The following is an 18,980-nucleotide window of genomic DNA, read 5'->3' on the forward strand; positions in this document are numbered from 1 at the left end:
GATGTTTCTACAAATCTCCTTAAGGAGGCATTTTCCCACAACATCACCACCATGCCCTACAGTGACTGTAGTGTATGTCCTGAGTGATACCTTTCCCTAAACCTTCCTTAACCACACTGGGGCTGGGGGAGAAATCTGGTTCTTAGTTCCTGCTGCCTAATCATTGCACATGTGGCACGTAAACCCAGATTCATAATAAGGTGTGAGATCTTCTGCATCAGACTGCGAAATTTGAGGGCCAGACTTAGGAGTGTCCATCTTCAGTTCCTAAGCACTGTGCATTCTCTGCTGTAGAAGAATAAATGTTGGACTTAGGAAGGAAGGAAGGTAAGAAGGGAGGGCTTAAAAATAATGATAGCCATCACAATTATGCTTACTCAGGGCCAGTCCCTCTAAACGCTTCATGTTATTACCTCACTTAATTTATCAACTCTATTGAGTAGGTTCCATCACTCACCCCAAGTTACAGATGAAGAAACAGAGGCATGGTAGGGTCAAATGATTTGCCTGGCATCGCTCAACTTAATAATGAGGCAGGCTTTGAACCCAGGAAGTCCACTCTAGATGCCAACCTTTAATCATCCTAAATATTGCCTAAGTTTTACATCCTGCCCCAACAGACGTGTTGCTGCTTCTACGACAAAGGGAGAGGGGCTTCAAACTCCATCCACGTCATTTGCCTGAGTACATTCTGCTCCACCACCCCGTTTTTTGTTTTTACTTTATATTAGTAAACATTTTTCTTGGTGGCAAATACTATATATCAGATTTGCTCTTGTTTAAGCTAAAAGGGAATGTATTGGCTTATAAATAGTGTAGTTCAAGTGTAGGTTACATTTCATGCATGATGGAAGTAGGCAGGACTTCATAATGTTATTGGCAATCTGTTTTTTTCCATCTTTATGTTCTTCTTTCTTCTGTGGGTAATTTATGGTTATGTGGACGTGGCATGGTGGAGCAAAAATAACCACTAACAGCTCTAGGGATATATGAATGGAATTTAGCAATTCTAATGTTAAGTGGAAGGACTTTCTTTTCCTTGATGATTCCTGAAGAAGTTCTAGACACTGGTTTTCATTCGTTCAGCTTGCTTCATGTCCATCCTGAACCTATCACTGGGCAGGGTTCATGCTGTGTCCTTACTGGCAGGACCACCCCCTTCTATGTCCCATAGGAATGGCAAGGGAGGGAGCTCCTCTTAAACCACAGGGGCTGAGGATGGGGAAAGGATGTGCCCCATGGACACACTGGGCATGAGTAGTAATATAGGTCCATCACTGTCTCTCTCCTGATCTCTCTCCCTGACTTATCTCTTTCCATTAACCAACAGAAATGGTTGTGGATCTGCAGTTATCTAGAAATATTTAGACTTGCACTATTTCTAACCCTCTGGGGTCCAGGACATCACAGAGGAAAAAGCATTCTCATCAGATCCAGAGTTCTCATGTTATACCAGCCAGTGTCTCCTCATAGTTAGAGTAGACCATGCTGGGCCAGAGATTGACAGATTCAATGACATCTTTGCCCTACAACAAAGGCCTATTTGAATTTGAAATGAGGATTAGCATTATAACTCTGAATATAGTCAGAAGGACAAAGGAATCTTTAGGGTCAAAGTAGATGTGACTGTATGCAAAAGAGGAGATGGTTCAGATTGTTTTTAAAAGAAATAAGTTATTTACAACAGAAAAGTGAAGGAGCATTTATGCACAATGCTGTATTTCCAGGCAATTATGGATCAAACAAAACTGCACAAAACTAACAGTATGCTGGAAACATCATTCTTCCTACTCTCACTTTCCATACATGTACCTGAGGGAAGGTCCTAAAATTCACATGTGACTATGTCGTTCTCTAGCTGAATGATTTCTCATTCCCTACAAGTTAAAATTCAAAGTCTTAGATATAACAAAAGAGCTAGGCTAAAACCTTTAGAGACTGTAAGCACTGAAAATATTATAGTACATACTTCATATGTAATAAAAGATGAAAACAATGCTAAACTGAAAAAGTTATCATTTTTCCCATGGCGGCTACTTGTGGATTTTGTTTGTATTTGTAATATCAAATTTTCTTTTTCCATCTCCTCTCTTGAGTGCCAGAGCATTTGATGAGTCTCTATGCAGATTGTTTATTATTACTTCCCTGCTTTTCAGTCTTAATGTGCATACTAATCACATGGGGATCTTGCAAAAATGCAGATTCTGATTCAGTAAGTGTAGGGTAAGGCCTGGGAATTTTTTATTTCTAAAAGTTTCCCGGGTGATGTTGCTGTTTGTATTAGTTCGTTCTCACACTGCTATAAAGATACTACCCGAGACTGGATAATTTATAAACAAAGGAGGTTTAATTGACTCACAATTCTGCATGGCTGGAGAGGCCTTAGGAAACTTACAATCATGGCGGAAAGGGGAAGCAGACACCTTCTTCACAAGGCGGCAGCAGAGGGTATGAGGATGTGAAAGAGGAACTGTCAAATGCTTATAAAACTGTAAGATCTCATGAGAACAGCATGGAGGAAATCGCCCCCATGATCCAATCATCACCTCCTTCCCCTCAACATGGGGATTATAATTCGAGGAGATTTGGGTGGGGACACAGAGGCAAACCATATCACTGTTGCAGCAAGAAAACAGACCTTTTAATCTTTGCAACTTTTCTCACCATTTTCTGTCTACTGTATGTCATGACTCACTCTCTTGTTAATCTTGAACATATCAAATCGTTTCCTAAACCTTGCTCAGATAATTTTCTCCTCTAGCACTGCACTTGCTTCCCTTTTTGCCTTTCAAACTTGTCCTTTTACTAGGCCAAGTTGAAATTTTTCCTGTAAATACTGTTTGAGTTTCCTTTGGCAGACAGGGTGGCTCCCTCTCTTTGTTTCTCTATGATCTTGACCATATTAGGATTGTGGAACTGAATAATCAGAAGTGACAAATCATGATAACTGTCCTATAGGATGAAAGACTGTCATATGGGTAGAAATTCGATTTGCTTTTTGTGGGCAAAAGGAACAAACCTGATTTCTTGAAATAACAAATTTAGATTTTAGCTCATTATGAGGAAGAGCTCTCAGATATTGAGAGGTATTTAATAATGGGAAGGGATGCTTGCCTGGAGTAATAAAAAAGCCCCCCATCTCTGGAGGTGTTTAACCAGAGTTCGGTTAACTGTTTACTGGGGGTACCTCCTAAGGGAGGTGGAATAATGATATGGTTCTCAAAACCTAACACCACAAGGCGTCTCTCTGAAGCATTAGTGTTACTTCACAGGTTTTGAAAGGAAAAGGGAGGAAGTCAAGAAACGTAACTGAAAAGTAATTCGAAACTAAAAAAATATATTACAGCAAAAACACAGATTTACCATGAAACAAAATATTGAATTTGAATAAATATTGAAGATGAAAGAGAAATTTTGAACAAATTTCAAATTTGAAATTGGCTTATTCTAATTATGACCTATATGTCTTAAATAATTCCTTCCTTCTGCAAAGCTGTAGGATGCTTTAGTAAAAACAACTGGGGAGAGGTGGGACTAACTGCGTCACTAGTTCCCGAGCCTGACCGATAATCAAGGAGTCTTTCCAACTCCAAAGTCCTGATCACCAGGGATCCAGGAATCTATATTTCACCAAACATTCTCAGCTGGGTTTGAAGATTAATCAAACATGAAAACCAATACATGAAAGAATGCATTTTTTTTTTTGGTACCAGCTGCAGCAACAAATAGCCCCACAATCACGTATCATAACATAGGGAGCGTTGTTTCTTACTCTCAACCCACTGTGGGTCAGCAGGATCAGAAGAAAGGGGGAACTGTTCCATGAAGTCAGCCAGGTACCAGGCTCTCCTAATGGTTCTGTGGACCCCGAAACTGCGGCGTGGCAGGGGTCTGATTAGGAAACAGGAAAAGAAAAGAGTGTGTGCAGTGTCACATGAAAGACTTTAGCAGTGACATGCTGGAGCTGGCTCTGCCGGCTTGTGAGAGCCAATTGCTAAATTTTTAGGAAATTTGTGAGCTGGTTTTTAAATATGACCATTATGAAAAATTAAATTATTTACATCTATGAATAATAAATCGTATTAAAAACAAAACATCATTTCCAAATTCTATTACTATATTTTGCTGTTATCTATGGTCTTGAGGTTATTTACATCTATTGTATCTGTAGGGCAGAAATACAATCATCCCTTGCTATCTGCGGGGAATTGGTTCCAGGACTCCCACAAATATCAAAATCCAGAGATGTTCGAATCTCATGTGTAAAATGGCATAGTATTTGCATATAAGCTACACATATCCTCCTGTATGCTTTAAGTCATCTAATACAGTGTAATGTTATGCAAATTATTTTAGTGTATTTCTTTATTTGTATTTTTAAATTCTTGTATTTTTAGAGTTTTGTTTGTTTGTTTTTTTTGAGACAGAATCTTCCTCTGTTGCCCAGGTTGGAGTGAAGCGACATGATCTCGGCTGACTGCAACCTGTGCCTCCTGGGTTCAAGCGATTGTCCTGCTCCAGCCTCCCAAGTAGCTGAGATTATAGGCGTTCACCATCATGCCTGGCTAATTTTTTGCATTTTTAGTAGAGATGAGGTTTCACCATGTTGCCAAGGCTGGTCTGGAACTCCTGAGCTCAGGCAATCTGCCTGCCTTAGCCTCCCAAAGTGCTAGGATTACAGGTGTGAGCCACCATGCCTGGCCTTTTTTGGGGTTTAAGATATATATATATTTTTTTGATTTTTCAGTTGGTTGACATTATGGATGTGGAACCCACGGATACAAAAGGTCAACTGCACTGCTTAATACATTTCTCCTGACTCCACAGTCAGTGATGTTACGCTGCTACCTTGAATTTAGCCATGGTGAAAGTATTTACATAATAGAAAATTAGCAAATGCTACACACATGACTCCTTCCACCCCACTTCTGCCTCTCCAGCAGCCAATACTGGTCTTAGGGGTCTAGGCCTGGAAGTGGCATATATAACTGTGACACATATTCCATTGGCCAAAACTCAGTCATATGTCTTCACTTTGATGGTAGGGTCTGAGGAATCTAGTTTAGTAGTGTCGCAAGGGCTACAGATACTGCTAGGCATTTGTAGCCTTGTCAAAAGATAACCATTGAAATGACTACTTTCAAGGACATTGCTGTGAGCAACTTAGGTAGGTGGGTATGAGGAGGGGGTATAGCTCAGAGGTAGAACATTGGACTGCAGATCAAGAAGTGTGTGTATATATAACTTATATAGGTGTGTGTATATAATATATATTTGTGTATATATGTAATATGTGTGTACACATACATATATTGGTGTGTGTGCATATACAGACACATATATAGAGCCATTTATGAAGATTCATAAAACTGTTGTATAAAACTAGAATTGGGGGTACCCTATGAAGAAAGGCCCATGGTAATACTATGCTTTAATATGTGAATATTGTATTTCTATTTATCATGTGCATCGCCAGCCTAGAATTCTCCTTTTCCTCAAGATCTGCAATTTTATATTGATCTTACGTTTGTGAATCGGCATAGGATGTCAATGAAAACACCTGTTTAGAGGATAAACATATTTAAATACCAACCTTTTACTCTATTGGTTTTGAAAGTTCTACTGATTAGATATGGATATTTTAAATAATATCTAAAAAAAGAAAACATAAGAAATCAGTTATATAATTAATTCTCAACTCATCAAAATGCTAGAAATTCTCACATTATAGTAACATAGGTGGTCAAACTGACTTGGGTCTCAGATGGTCTTAGATAGCTAACAACATTTTAATATGGATTGGGTTTTTATGTTGTATTAATAATTTTAATTTTGTATTTATATATTATTTATTTTTGAAGCTTTTGGGTGATATTAAGTTTGGTCAGTACTGAAATGGATTATGCCTCCAGGAGTCTCCTTTTTGAATGTCAGCAGAAGAAGTGAACACAATGAATAATATGAAGTGAAAACAAAGTGCCTCTGCATTGCTGGTTAGGCCAAGGCTCACTGCTCCTCAGAGCAGCATTTTGGGAAAGCAGTTTTGGAGCATATGTCTTAGGTTTAAGGCTTATGCACGACTGCCAGTTTCTCTGAATCCCAAATCTAGAGCACAGGACCTTATTATCAACTCTATAGGTTGATGCAATACATGGGGGAATGAAACAATGATAAAGATACTCTGAGATGAGTCTCATAGTCAATTTACCAATTTACACTGAGGAAGGAAATGAAAAATAAGCGTGAGGTACACCCATGTGAATTACTGTTCAGTGCAATAGTTACCTGTTCATTAATAAACACAGCCCAATTTGTGTCCCAGACATTGACAAAATATTTTAATAACCCTTCTCCTTGTGAAGGAGCTGGGAGAGATGTTGGAAGAGGATGTTTTACTCAGTCACCAAACCATTGTTTCAAAACTCAGTAGCTGAAGATTTGGAGAGAATTAAGATATTTCCCCTTTTTTTATATTTATTAATTACTATCTAACTGCTTTCCACATTAATCATCGTATTAATAAAATACATAAAAAAGAAAATTTTCTTAAAAAACCGGAAACCTGTATTTTACCTCATGTGGCAGCCATAAGACTGTACCTTACAGATCTCTGAATGTAACTGATTTGGTTTGGCAGTGTCCCCACCCAAATCCCATCTTGAATTGTAGCTCTCATAATTCCCACGTGTGATGGGAGGGGCCAGTATTAGGTAACTGAATCATGGGGGTGGGTCTTTCACGTGCTGTTCTCATGATAGTGAATAAGACTCATAATATATGATGGTTTTATAAAGGGCAGTTCTCCTGCACAGGCTCTCTTGCCTGTCGTCATGTAAGACGTGCCTTTTCTTCTCCTTTGCCTTCCGTTACGATTGTGAAGACTCCCCAGCCATGTGGAACTGTGAGTCCATTAAACCTCTTTCCTTTATAAACTACCCAGTCTTGGGTAAGTCTTTATCAGCAGTGTTGAGAATGGACTAATACAGTAATTGACCGAGGTTACCAGTTATTGTGCTCTGAAATCAATAGCAGCTCCTGTGAACAGATGTTTCCCACTAGCTGCTCCCAGCCAATGAATGTGATACGACACTAAGGCAGGCCCATTCCAGGGAGACGTGGGACTCCTTTGATGATGACTTTGGCTTGAGGACTCCCCAGTGGCCTTGCCAAAATGTCATATGACAGGGCAGTCTAGGATGCCTTTACCCAATATCCCCTCCTACTTTCCTTCATTTGGGATCAGATTGCATAGTGTGCTGATGGTTTTCTAAGGTTATCTAGGCCTTTCCTCATTTTCTCATACAAAGATATTTTCCCTGATAACATCCTTGAATGTCTAGTCTTGGATTAACACATTCTTTTAGAGTGATGGTTTTTATGAAGAGTACCTTTAACTTGAGAATTTAAGAGGGACTTGCCAAAAAGTGATTTCCATAATTTTATTTTAAAAATACATAATTTATGATGCCTTTAAGAAAGACTAATAAAAATTGTCTAAATTTTCCTTGTGGTTTTGCCTTATTATTTACTTACAATTTTCCACATTAAGGAAGTTGTTTCACTCGAAATCTGTTAAGTTTAATGAGTTGCCTCCAACACTGTTTAGTTTAAGCTTTATTGGTTGAAAGTACATGTTCTCAGAGGCCATTTTTTCAAGAAATAATTGATTTGGAACAAACGGAACAACGGAATTTTCCACAGCTTACTTAGCCTACAGTGAAGTAGTAAGACTTTACTAGGCATGGTCAATCTATCTCTTGGTCAATATCGATCTATCCGTCAATCACCTATCATCTATCTATATCTATTATCTATCTGTCATCTATCTGTCTGTTTATTATTTTAAAATATTGGTTGGTACAGTCTGGCAAATGTAGTATCTTTAGTTGGATTATCTTTATTTGGGATAATGGTCAAGACTGAGTTGTTAAAGTAAATCTGAATTATTCCAAGGAAGAAGTCAGTCAGTCTGTCTGTCTGTCTGTCTGTCTGTCTATCTATCTATCTATCTATCACATCTATCTATCATCTATCGTCTGTTAATTATTTATTTTTTTAAAATATTGGTTGGTACAATCTGGCAAATGTAGTATCTTTAGTTGGATTATCTTAATTTGGGATAATGTTCAAGACTGAGTTGCTAAAGTAAATCTGAACTATTCGAAATGAGAAGTTCATATGACAATGAGAGTCATTGCTGTGGTAAAATTCTTCCTGCGCAGAGTTGATTAACGGTGAATGCATGCTTGGCTCAGAGTGTCCTACTCTCAGGTGGTCTCTGTAGACATGCTTACCCAAGTTCTAATGAAGCTTGAAATTAACATGGCTCTGTCAGTTTAATTCCTGGTGTCTGCTGGAGTCCTTGCAATACTGTCTTGTCAATCCTAAGCAAGGGGCCAGTACATTTCTAGCAATGTCTCTTGCTGCTGGGAATTTTGTTAGAAGAAAAAGTAATATCCACATATGTAGTTACATGTAATTTTCTTCAGCCTGGTATATTTATAGTGGCTAAGCAAAATTAATGTGTGTGTGTGTATTTGTGTGTGTGCGTATGATGGTTCTTAGAGCAGATACATCTCAGTAAATATTAAGTTACTGTTAATGATGATGATAGTCTGTGCATAATATGTAAGAGTTCATTAACCATATCTACATGTGTTGTGTATTTCAAACCTGATTGTAACTCTGAGAAGTAAATATAATTACCTATTTTACAAATGAAGAAGCTGAGAATCAAAGAGGTTAAGTGAGTTGAAAAAATCCTGCAGCTAATAAGAGAACATAAGCCAGGAAGACATGACTATATTTCCAGCTTATTATCAAAAGACATCATTTCTGTTTTGATACAGCTTTGATTGTGATTGCGAAGTATATTCAAATAGACATTCTATGGTTTTGGACGGCCAATAATTGTTATAAAGTTTGAAGTTGAAAAATACTTTTGAGTGTTTATAACATGCTAATCAATGATCAGTTATTTTTATGTACATGATCTCACTTAGTCTTTATGATAACAGTTTGAGAACAAATCATTTCTATTTTTACCAAAAACTAGGAGGTTTTCTAAAAATGGCCTTCTCTTCAATGTTTTCAGAAAATGTCCAGTGTTAAGAACAAACGACTGTGGAAGATTAACTGCATGTCAATATAGGTAATTTTGTTATATCATTGATCCCCTCAATTCCATGAGGTAGGCAGTACAGGTCATGATATCCCTAATTTTAGAGATTGAGTATAGCAGAGGTAACCTGTCACTTAGAGTTCTTGGATGGGGATACCAGGAAACATCTCTGGCTAACTTATGAAAAAGGGATCACTTACTGGCAGGATATTGGGCAGCTCTGTATTCCACTAAGACTCGTGAAAGGAGGGTTTTCTCCAAAACAGGAAGAGGACTCAGTCCTCAAATTAGAACTTCTTGACAACTGTGATAATTTGCCAGGGCATCACAGATAAAAGTGTATTGGATGCTCAGTTCTCCCTTTTACTTAAAAAAATGTAAACTCCAAAACTCATGTTTACCCAATTTCAAAACTCATGTTTACCCAATTTCAAAACTCATGTTTAACCAATTTCTTGCTGGGTTTTTTTTTTTTTTTTTTTGAGATAGAGTCTCACTCTTATTGCCCAGACTGGAGTGCAGTGGCGCCATCTCAACTCACTGCCACTCTGCCTCCCAGGTTGAAGTGATTCTCCTACCTCAGCCACCTGAGTAGCTGGGATTACAGGCACATGACACCATGCCCGGCTAATTTTTGTATTTTTAGTAGACACGAGGTCTCGCTATGTTGGCCAGGTTGGTTTCGAACTCCCGACCTTAAGTAATCCACTGGACTCAGCCTCCTGAAGTGCTGGGATTACAGGCATGAGCCACCACACCCTGTTCCTGCCACCCTCCCTGTTCTTGCCACCCCCCAACACCTCCACCTTTTAAAAAAGGAGAACTCAGCCGGGTGCGGTGGCTCAAGCCTGTAATCCCAGCACTTTGGGAGGCTGAGACGGGCAGATCACGAGGTCAGGAGATCAAGACCATCCTGGCTAACATGGTGAAACCCCGTCTCTACTAAAAAATACAAAAAAAACTAACCGGGCGAGGTGGTGGGCACCTGTAGTCCCAGCTACTTGGGAGGCTGAGGCAGGAGAATGGCGTCAACCCGGGAGGCAGAGCTTACAGTGAGCTGAGATCCAGCCTCTGCACTCCAGCCTGGGTGACAGAGCGAGACTCCGTCTCAAAAATAAATAAATAAATAAATAAATAAATAAATAAATAAATAAATAAGGAGAACTCAGAAGATCAATGTGCCCATTATCAAGTATCTGTGAATACCTACAACTTGTGAAATTTAGCTTTAAGTTTTGTGATGAGCACAAAGAAAATATACCTTTGTTTAGCTTCCGTCAAGTTTCCCTTCAAGAGTGCTGTGCAGTGCTGGGTGGGCAGCACTGAAATCACTATAGTGGCTGAAGCAGGTGTTGAGTGGCCAAAACATTTTGGCAGCTAGTCACGCACTAGATTGGAGAGGTAACTAAACACAGAGATGAGGTTAAACTATTAAATTCCAAATGATGTGAATGACTACATGGCTGAATGAATGACACAGAAAAACACCAAACCAACAAAGCCATAATCTGTATTTAGGAGACAGATGATAGAGACCTTGAGTGCCAGCCCAAGGATGACTAGATTTATGCTGTAAACCATGCTTATTTTGTTAAAAAAATTCTGTTGTTTGCTATCTTGCACCACAAAATCCTTTTTCATTAATAATAGACCTCATTATTTAAATTTACTGCTGTAAATTTCAAATATCAAGCCTCTTGTGAATTATTACCAGTCTCTAAATAATAAGAGCTAATACTTATTAATGAGGATTTAGGATATGTAAACTATGTAATTTATTAATCTAATCCCAATACAATGTAGTAAGTAATACATGTGGTCCACATCACTGTGATGATATTCTCAAAGCATTCCACCTCTCTTCATTATTATGAAATAATTGATCAGTTTGTCATGACATATAATAAAATTAATAGTGACCCTGCCTGCCAGCAAAAACTTATATTTTACTTTTTCTACCTGTTTTCCCCTTTCCCCCATATCTTTCAACATCGATGCTATGAAAATGAAATGCCATTCAAGATGAGGTGCCATGTAGAATAGCATTATAGATTTGTCATCTAACTAAATATCTTATAAAGCAATAAATACAACAGTGCTACCCTTTTACTCTTTCTTCTTTAATTTTTATCCAACTCTGGATTTGAGTGTAAAAACAGGCTGGTTGTACATAGAGCTAAAAATTGGGATGTAAAAATTTCCAATGAAATTATGACAGTTTTTTATGTGGAGAAATATTTTAAATGTGTAAAAATAAACATATGTTACTTGATTTCAACATTGAATTACATCTGCTTGTGGCATATGATTCATGTGCACTGAATGCTGCTTTTGGCTTGGGTGATTATATGAAAGAATTTTGCTTATGTAACAGGGATATCTGTCTACTTAATAGGAGAATTATAAACGACTTTATCCAAGGAAAACACCTCAGGATGGAAGAGGAGTGGGCTTTAATAATGTATGCACACATTTCTGCCAATGATATAAATGTCCTCTTTTTTGATGGAAGCTGGCCATGAGCAAAATTTGTTTCACATGACATTACATATCTTATTCAAATTTGCAGTCATAATCTTGTCAGAGTTGATTATCACATGATTGGAGCAGTAAAAAAAAAATGAATTGGGGTTTAAACTTTTATGAAAAAGCACTTATATTGTGGAATAAGACTTTTTAATGGAGTATAGACATTAAACAGACCTTATATTAGGCTCTGAAATTAATGGGTCACTATAACTTTCTAGTTTTCATAGCTTGATAAGATTAATGCTTGCTTATGTAGCAAATTCAATGGCTCATTTAATTTCATATGAATGTTTAAAGTCAAATTGCTTTTGGATTAAGTCTAAACTCATTATTCATTTTAATGTCTGAAAGAACTTTCATTTTTCTTTCATTTTATTTAATCAACTGCATCATCGTTAAGTAGAGGCTAAGGACCTAGATAGTTAAAAATAATGTGAAAAGGAAATTTATTAATTTATATTTAAAGGGACTTATTTGTTATCAAATTTATTTAATACTATACCATGCTTATGTATGGTGCTATTTCAGAGAAGATGAGATATTTATAGGCTTTTTATCATGCTTTAAAACCCCATATTGAAAAGCTGCCTGTTTTGCTGCCTATTATTCAATGTGCATTCTTTGAGCAAAAATGACCATTGACTTTTATTTACATATTTTTAATTCATTCTTTTAGTCTACAAACATTTATTCAGAACCTACAATCTGTAAATAACTGACCAAGCACTGTGAAGGATTCACTGATAAAAACCATTGCATATCTGACTTGAAAGAGCTAACGCATCTCAATAGAAGGGAACTTTACTTCAGAGGTCTTTGGAGTTCTCATCTGTATGAGGAGGGGATTTTATTCAACAATGTCTACAATCCCCTTCCATCCTTAAGTTTTGTAGTCTCATGCTTTATCATCCTGTGGGTTATGGACAGAAAAGGAAAAAAATAAATTGACCTTCAAATTTACAATATTGGTCATATTAATACATCAGTTATAAACATAGAAACAACTATAATTATTAATTTCAGTGTTCCTTTGAAATACATAAAGCATATTGCCTTCTGGTTTATCATTTCATGTTGTACAAGTAACCATTATGATCTTTGGTTTGGATAACCGTTGTAATATGCATTTATTGATCATGTACTATATTTCTAGGATTTTGTTGAGTCCTATGACAGCAGGAATGTGTTGGTCTGTCTTGGTCACTGTATTAGTCTGTTCTCATGCTGCTAATAAAGACATACCTGAGACTGGGTAATTTATAAAGGAAAGAGGTTGAATTGATTTTCAGTCCCACATGGCTGGGGAAGCCTCATAATCATGGCAGAAAGTGAAAGAGGAGCAAAGTGATGTCTTACGTGGTGGTAGGCAAGAGAGAGAATGAGAACCAAGCAAAATGGGTTTCCCCTTATAAAACCATCAGATCTCGTGAGACTTACTATCATGAGAACAGCATGGGGAAAACTGCCCTCGTGATTCAATTATCTCCCACTGGGTCCCTCCCACAACACGTGGGAATTATGGGAGCTACAATTCAAGATGAGATTTGGGTGAGGACACAGCCAAACCATATCAGCCACTGTACTGTCCATGTGGCCTATAATAGTGCTTGACATGAGATGAGTGATCAAGAAATACTTATAAAGTGAATGAATAAAATAATGAATGAAAGAGTGAAGGAACAAGTGAATGAATGCTCTTATTTCCTTTACTCTTCATGACTAATTGAATGCAGTAGGTATTTTATACTCATTTTATAGATAATGAAACAAATTTTGAAAGGTTAAGTGGCTTTCCCAATTAATACAGGTAGGACAATATGGCTGAGTTGGAACCTTAGTTACTCTTTTTTCTTTCCATCTTGATGCACACGAGAGATGCTGGTTTTAAGATCACAGTGGTTCTCAACTTCGGCCATATATTTCAGTCACCTAAACTACCCATGCCTGGATTCCACTGCAGACCAATTAAATCAGCATTGCTGAGAGGTTGGACTTGGGATTATGCATTTTTAAAACTTTCTCACAGTTCTAATGTCAGCTAGGGTTTTGGTTCACTGTGATCACAGTCTCAACAATTGTATGAATAAAGACCATTGGCCTCTAAATTCCACTATTTAGAGACTAATCTATCTCTCTATATAATGCATTTGAGTTGGGACACCATAGCACCAGGATAAGAAGCTAGACAGCCAATGAAGTCTATTCACTAAGGCTGATTGGCCGCTCCTACTCACAGATCTTGTGGTACGAGAGTTAAAATTACTAATTGGTGTATGTTTTAGCCTTATTTTCTTCCTATCTCCTTTGTTTCTTCTGTTAAAGAAAAAATATTCTGACGCTTGTTAAAATAAGTCAGAAAGACTTTTTTCAAGACTATTGCAATAGGGGAGAAAGATGGAGCTTAATTCCAAATACAGCAAGGATAAGTGAGGATTTACGGCCAATGAGCACAGCAAGAGGGTCAGAGGATGGAAAATTCTCAAGAGGAGACATCAGGGATAGTCAGATGCTTGCTAGACTGGCCTAACAGGTTTCTTGCTAAAGAGAGGCCAAGGAATTAGACATCAAGGGTGGAGTATGGAGTATGAGGAACTCGATCAGATATCAAGGATGGGGAATTCTCCCCAAATTGACTTAGGAGAATTCTTGCCAAGGGCAGGCCAAGATCAAGGTTAGTTGAGATAAGCAGCCTAACTAAAGTATGGTCAAGAAGGGGGAGTTTTTTCTCTTCCTTCTCTTCTCTCTCTCTTTTTTCCTTTCACCCTTCCTTCCTCCCTGCCCCCACTTTTTTTCTCCTTTTCTTCTACTAGTATTTTCTGTGCAAATCTAGGAGGAAAGACGTAAAACTTTGCCTTCAAAGAATATGATTTAGTGCAGTTCCTTCTGAATAGTCAAATCTACAAATGGTGAATCTGAGAATGCCAGAGATGTATTGTAGTAGATTTCTCACCCAGATTGACCATTTCTCCCTAAATTGTAAATACACTAAGGCTGCTGGTTTGGAGTTAATCTTGGCTCTTGACATCGTAAAATCTCCAACATGCCTGTTTGTAATAAACACCTGGAGAGCTAGAGATTTACTGAATGGGAATCCACAGGGAGTGGAGTCTAGAATTTTGTATTCTTTTTTTACAGGCACTCGCAGGTGATTCTTAGGAACAGGTCAGTGTAGGAAACATTAATAAAACTCAGGGGTTCTTAAAAATATGATTCCCAGAGCGGCAGCACCTGGGAACTTGTTACAAATGCACACATTTTCTGATCTCTTTCAGAACGTGGAATCAGAAACTCCAGGGTGGGGGCCCAGCAATCTGTGTTCTAACAAGCCCATCAGGGGTACACAAACATTCGAGAATCACTGATAATAGGAGATAGTTTTGTATTGGGTCCTAAGGAGACAGGAGCATATCTGATACTCACACTTTTCTGAGATCCAGAGGGTTAGAGCAAAAGCAAATCAGAATTGCAGTTGTGGCAGTGGGAAGACAGGGCATGTATAGGAAGAAAGAAACTGAACAGAAAGGAGAGCTGTGGGAACTCTAGACATTCTTCCTCTGTGGGCAGGGAAAGAACTTGAGGCACCATCTACAGGAGTTACCTAGCAAGTGTGCTCATGTCTGTGGCTAGGCTGAGTGTGGTAAGAGGATGTTGATTTAGAGATGGGTTGAAACTAAATAAGAGGATTATTTTAGAAGCAGGAGAGATCCAAAATATGGTGTGGCAATCAGTTAGGAAGTTGGTTATGGAGTGGCAAGGCCCATATATCTGTAATACAGAATTTCTTAAACAGAAGAAAAGGAAGAATTTTGTTCTTATGAGAATTCTAATTCCCTTCCTCTCGCTACATAAAGAGTGTCACAACGTGCTATTTTTTTTTCCTCAGGTATGTTGCCTTAGAGAAACATATTAGATAATGAATTATTCAGGGTGATTTCCTAGGCTGGCGGAGAGGCACACCTGTCTGAGATGCTTATAGATTTGATTAGATAACATTTGTCAGCTGCATCAGCCGCAGGTAACTCCTGACGAGAATTGTATTTCCCTGTAGGTAGTGGAACCAAGCGATGTTCCAGATTTCATGGGGTTGCCGAAGAGGCTTGCAGGAGCGTCATGCCTAAGAGGCTGTACAACAGTTGTCAAGGTAATCAGACTGTTTGCAGTCACCATTTTCTGCTCTTTTTTTTTCCCCCTAAGTACCTAAATGGAAATGTAAGATAGCCAAGAAGAGAAGACATGTGTGTGTGTGCTATAGATGATTTTCAATCAAAGTGTAGTCGATAATATAATTTCGTTGATAAATTCCTGTGAGTGCTGGTCCTCTCTTTCCCTCTCTTGTATGTCTTTGGGTGTAACTCTTGAATTATGAATATGCTATAAGCCTTGCTTTTCCTGTCAAAGCTTGTCTTCATATACCAAATTATAATACGTATACCCAGGAGATTTTCCATTTGTGTAAAATGTATTTTATTTTAGAAAAGTTTGCATTTTCTGAATATCTCTTTTGGAATTGCTTAAAAAATACATCCCCCAGAAAAGCCCAACATTATTTATTGTGTTGGGTAGGAACATCTGTGGTTTTGCTCTTAACATCATCAATGAGAAGGTAGAGCTTAAATCACAGTATGTGAGAAAGTATTTAAGTGACAGAATGCTTGGATTCAAATCTAGCTTCCCCACCAACAGGCCCCACCTTAGGGAGGGTCCATGGCCTTCCCCCAGATGGCACCAGTGGCTACTTAAAACCAATGTTGTGATATTAAATAGAATAATATATGCAAAGTGTTCTGGCTCAATGTTAATAGCTTTTCATAAATGATAGTTTAAAACTTTGGTAAAAGGTAGCAAGGTAGAGTGGGAAGAGTGTGAGGTAGGGATTTGGAAAAGCTGGCTGTAAAATCTTTGTAATTTCCCTCTAGTCCACAGTTTTGTTATTTGTTCTGTGAAGGGTTTGAATTCAGTGGTTTCTAGGAGCTGCTCCAATGGTTGAATCTCACCATTCTATTAAAAGGACCCCAGACCTACTTTGAAGGGGGAGAGAGAGAGAAAGATAGCAAGAGAGAGAGCGCGCGCACACATGCTTAACTAGCTGTTTCCTTCCTCCTCCCTTCTTCTCTCTTTTACTTTCATTTTTCTCACTCCCTCCCCTAACCTACCCACTACCTTCATATTACAATTGGCCCTTTGTGTCTACAGATTCTGCATCTGAGGATTCAATCAACCTCAGATGGAAAGTATCAAAACTACAGCAATAGAAAATACAGTATTAACAATCATTTACATAGCATTTATATTGTATTAGGTATTCTAAGTAATCCAGAAATAATTTAAATTATACGATAGGGTGTGACTCCATCTCCTATCAGGGACTTGAGCATCTGGCAGATTTGGTATCCTTGGGAGGTCCCTGAACCAACCCAGCATGGATACCGAGGGACAACCATACATGTCTTTCCTTCTTTCCTTATTGTGTCACCCCAACATTTATGAGATGCGTCAATATAGGAAATTCACTTTCTTCCTAAAAAAACTTGTTCAGCAACTCCTTGTTACCAAGCCAGAAATTTCTACATTGTGGCTGGAACCATGCCATTGACAGACATTAAGATGACGATAACTATTTGGGTCCATGAAATCAGGGGTTGTTGGGACATTTGGATTTGCAGCAGGGCTGAATAAGGTTGCTTCAGTTTGGAACTTCAAGTGGAGCTCAAAGTGCTGTGGTCAATTCAGGTTGTGAAAACATAAATCTTAGATCTATATCATTCTGTGAGAAAAGGAAAAAAAGCCTGTCAGTTATTTGATGGATTCTTAGTATTAAGCCACAAGGGTATTGTTTAGATAGTTATGTTTAAGTGTGTGTATTACTCTGTTATCATACTGCTATAAAGATGCTGCTAAAGACTGGGTAATTTATAAAGGAAAGAGGTTTAATTGATTCATAGTTCTGCAGGCTTAACAGGAAGCATGGCTAGGAGGCCTCAGGAAACTTAAAATCATGATGGAGGGCAAAGGGAAAGTAGCACATCTTACATGCTGGCAGGTGAGAGCGTGTGAAGGAGGAACTGTCAAACACTCACTAAACCACCAGATCTCATGAGGACTCACTCACTATCACGAGAACAGCATGGGGGAACTGCCCCCATGTTTCAATCACCTCCCACCAGTTCCCTTCCGTGACACATGGGATTATGGGGATTACAATGAAAGATGAAATTTGAGTGGGACACAGAGCCAAACCATATCAGGGTGAGTGATTTGTAAACAAAAAATATGTGCACAACCACAGATGATTGGCTAAATAAAATACCAGAATCGTGGAGCCATTAAGACATATGCAGTAGAAAGAAAACTAAGTGACTCTGAAGGATGATTAGGTAGCAAGTTAAATGGTATGTGCCACTTCTGTGTCAATGGAAAATATGTCTGTATATGAGACTGTAGGTGATGAAAAGTTAGTAGGAATTATCTCCAAATGCTGACAGCTTGAACAAATTGATCGCTACACTTCCACTATACAAACTTTTAACTTTAAAAAGAGGGGTGGAAATGTTAGCCTTTATGACAAAGACAAAACAAATGCCAGACTCAGAGGTGCTGAACTCACACTCGTCAAGGAACTAATTTTGCAGACGAATCTGCACTGGATAAAAGGACATAGAAGGCAGCTCTATTCTTCAGCCAGATATCGCCCTGTGATTTGAACTGACTCACTTTTCCAGTTCGCCTACTCTGAGCTCCTTGTTCAGTCCCCTGACCTTCTTTTATTTCTGTTGGTCAGAACTGAGCTACAGAATGGTGGATTCTGCCTTGAGCTTTGAAAGTGAGTCAAGGAGAGAATTAAGCAGCAATTCTAAGAGATAAACACATTAAGAAATATTGCCTAAGACTAAAAAAATTGCCCCCAGATTTTTCTCAAGTGCTGCGGAAATGAAAGCAGAAAATTGCTCTGTGCCATTTCTGGGGCCCACTGCTATTAGAGACAGATGATAAACCTCACCAAATTGGCACACCAGGCAACGGCTGGAGCAGATAGACATAGCTTGCCCTTTTTAAACAGAGCGAACATGGCAACAAGCTGATTGCAGCTAAATCAAACCCTCCCTCTGAGCTCTTTCTGGAGGCCATCCGTTGAGAGGAGTAAATATAAATACGTATGTGGACGTGTCTCATGTTCCTTTACTTAGCTCCCGCCAAAAAGGGCAGACAGGATCTAAACAGCGTAAGCTTCCTCCTTCCTGCTTCACTGGAATGTGGTCTCAAATTACCCTGACTTTTAGGCAGATTTGGGGTTTCAGTCTCCCAGGAAGGCTCAGTATGCCCTCCGAATCAA

The 18,980-nt window shown here is 38.5% G+C and overlaps 1 long non-coding RNA gene across 2 annotated transcripts in view; it reads left to right on the plus strand.

The window, feature by feature from the left end:
- Window positions 1-18,980, plus strand: part of LOC105491498 (uncharacterized) — a 305,928-nt gene that overhangs the window by 121,734 nt on the left and 165,214 nt on the right. The window contains exons 1-2 of one of the 2 annotated variants that reach the window (XR_011616164.1): window positions 9,093-9,151; window positions 15,699-15,791. This is a non-coding gene — a long non-coding RNA (uncharacterized lncRNA). Of the gene's footprint in view, window positions 1-9,092; window positions 9,152-15,698; window positions 15,792-18,980 lie in introns of those variants that run through there. The other variant, XR_011616163.1, reaches the window with a different exon arrangement.

Source organism: Macaca nemestrina, chromosome 18, assembly GCF_043159975.1.
Source record: "Macaca nemestrina isolate mMacNem1 chromosome 18, mMacNem.hap1, whole genome shotgun sequence".
Taxonomy (NCBI): Eukaryota; Metazoa; Chordata; class Mammalia; order Primates; family Cercopithecidae; genus Macaca; species Macaca nemestrina.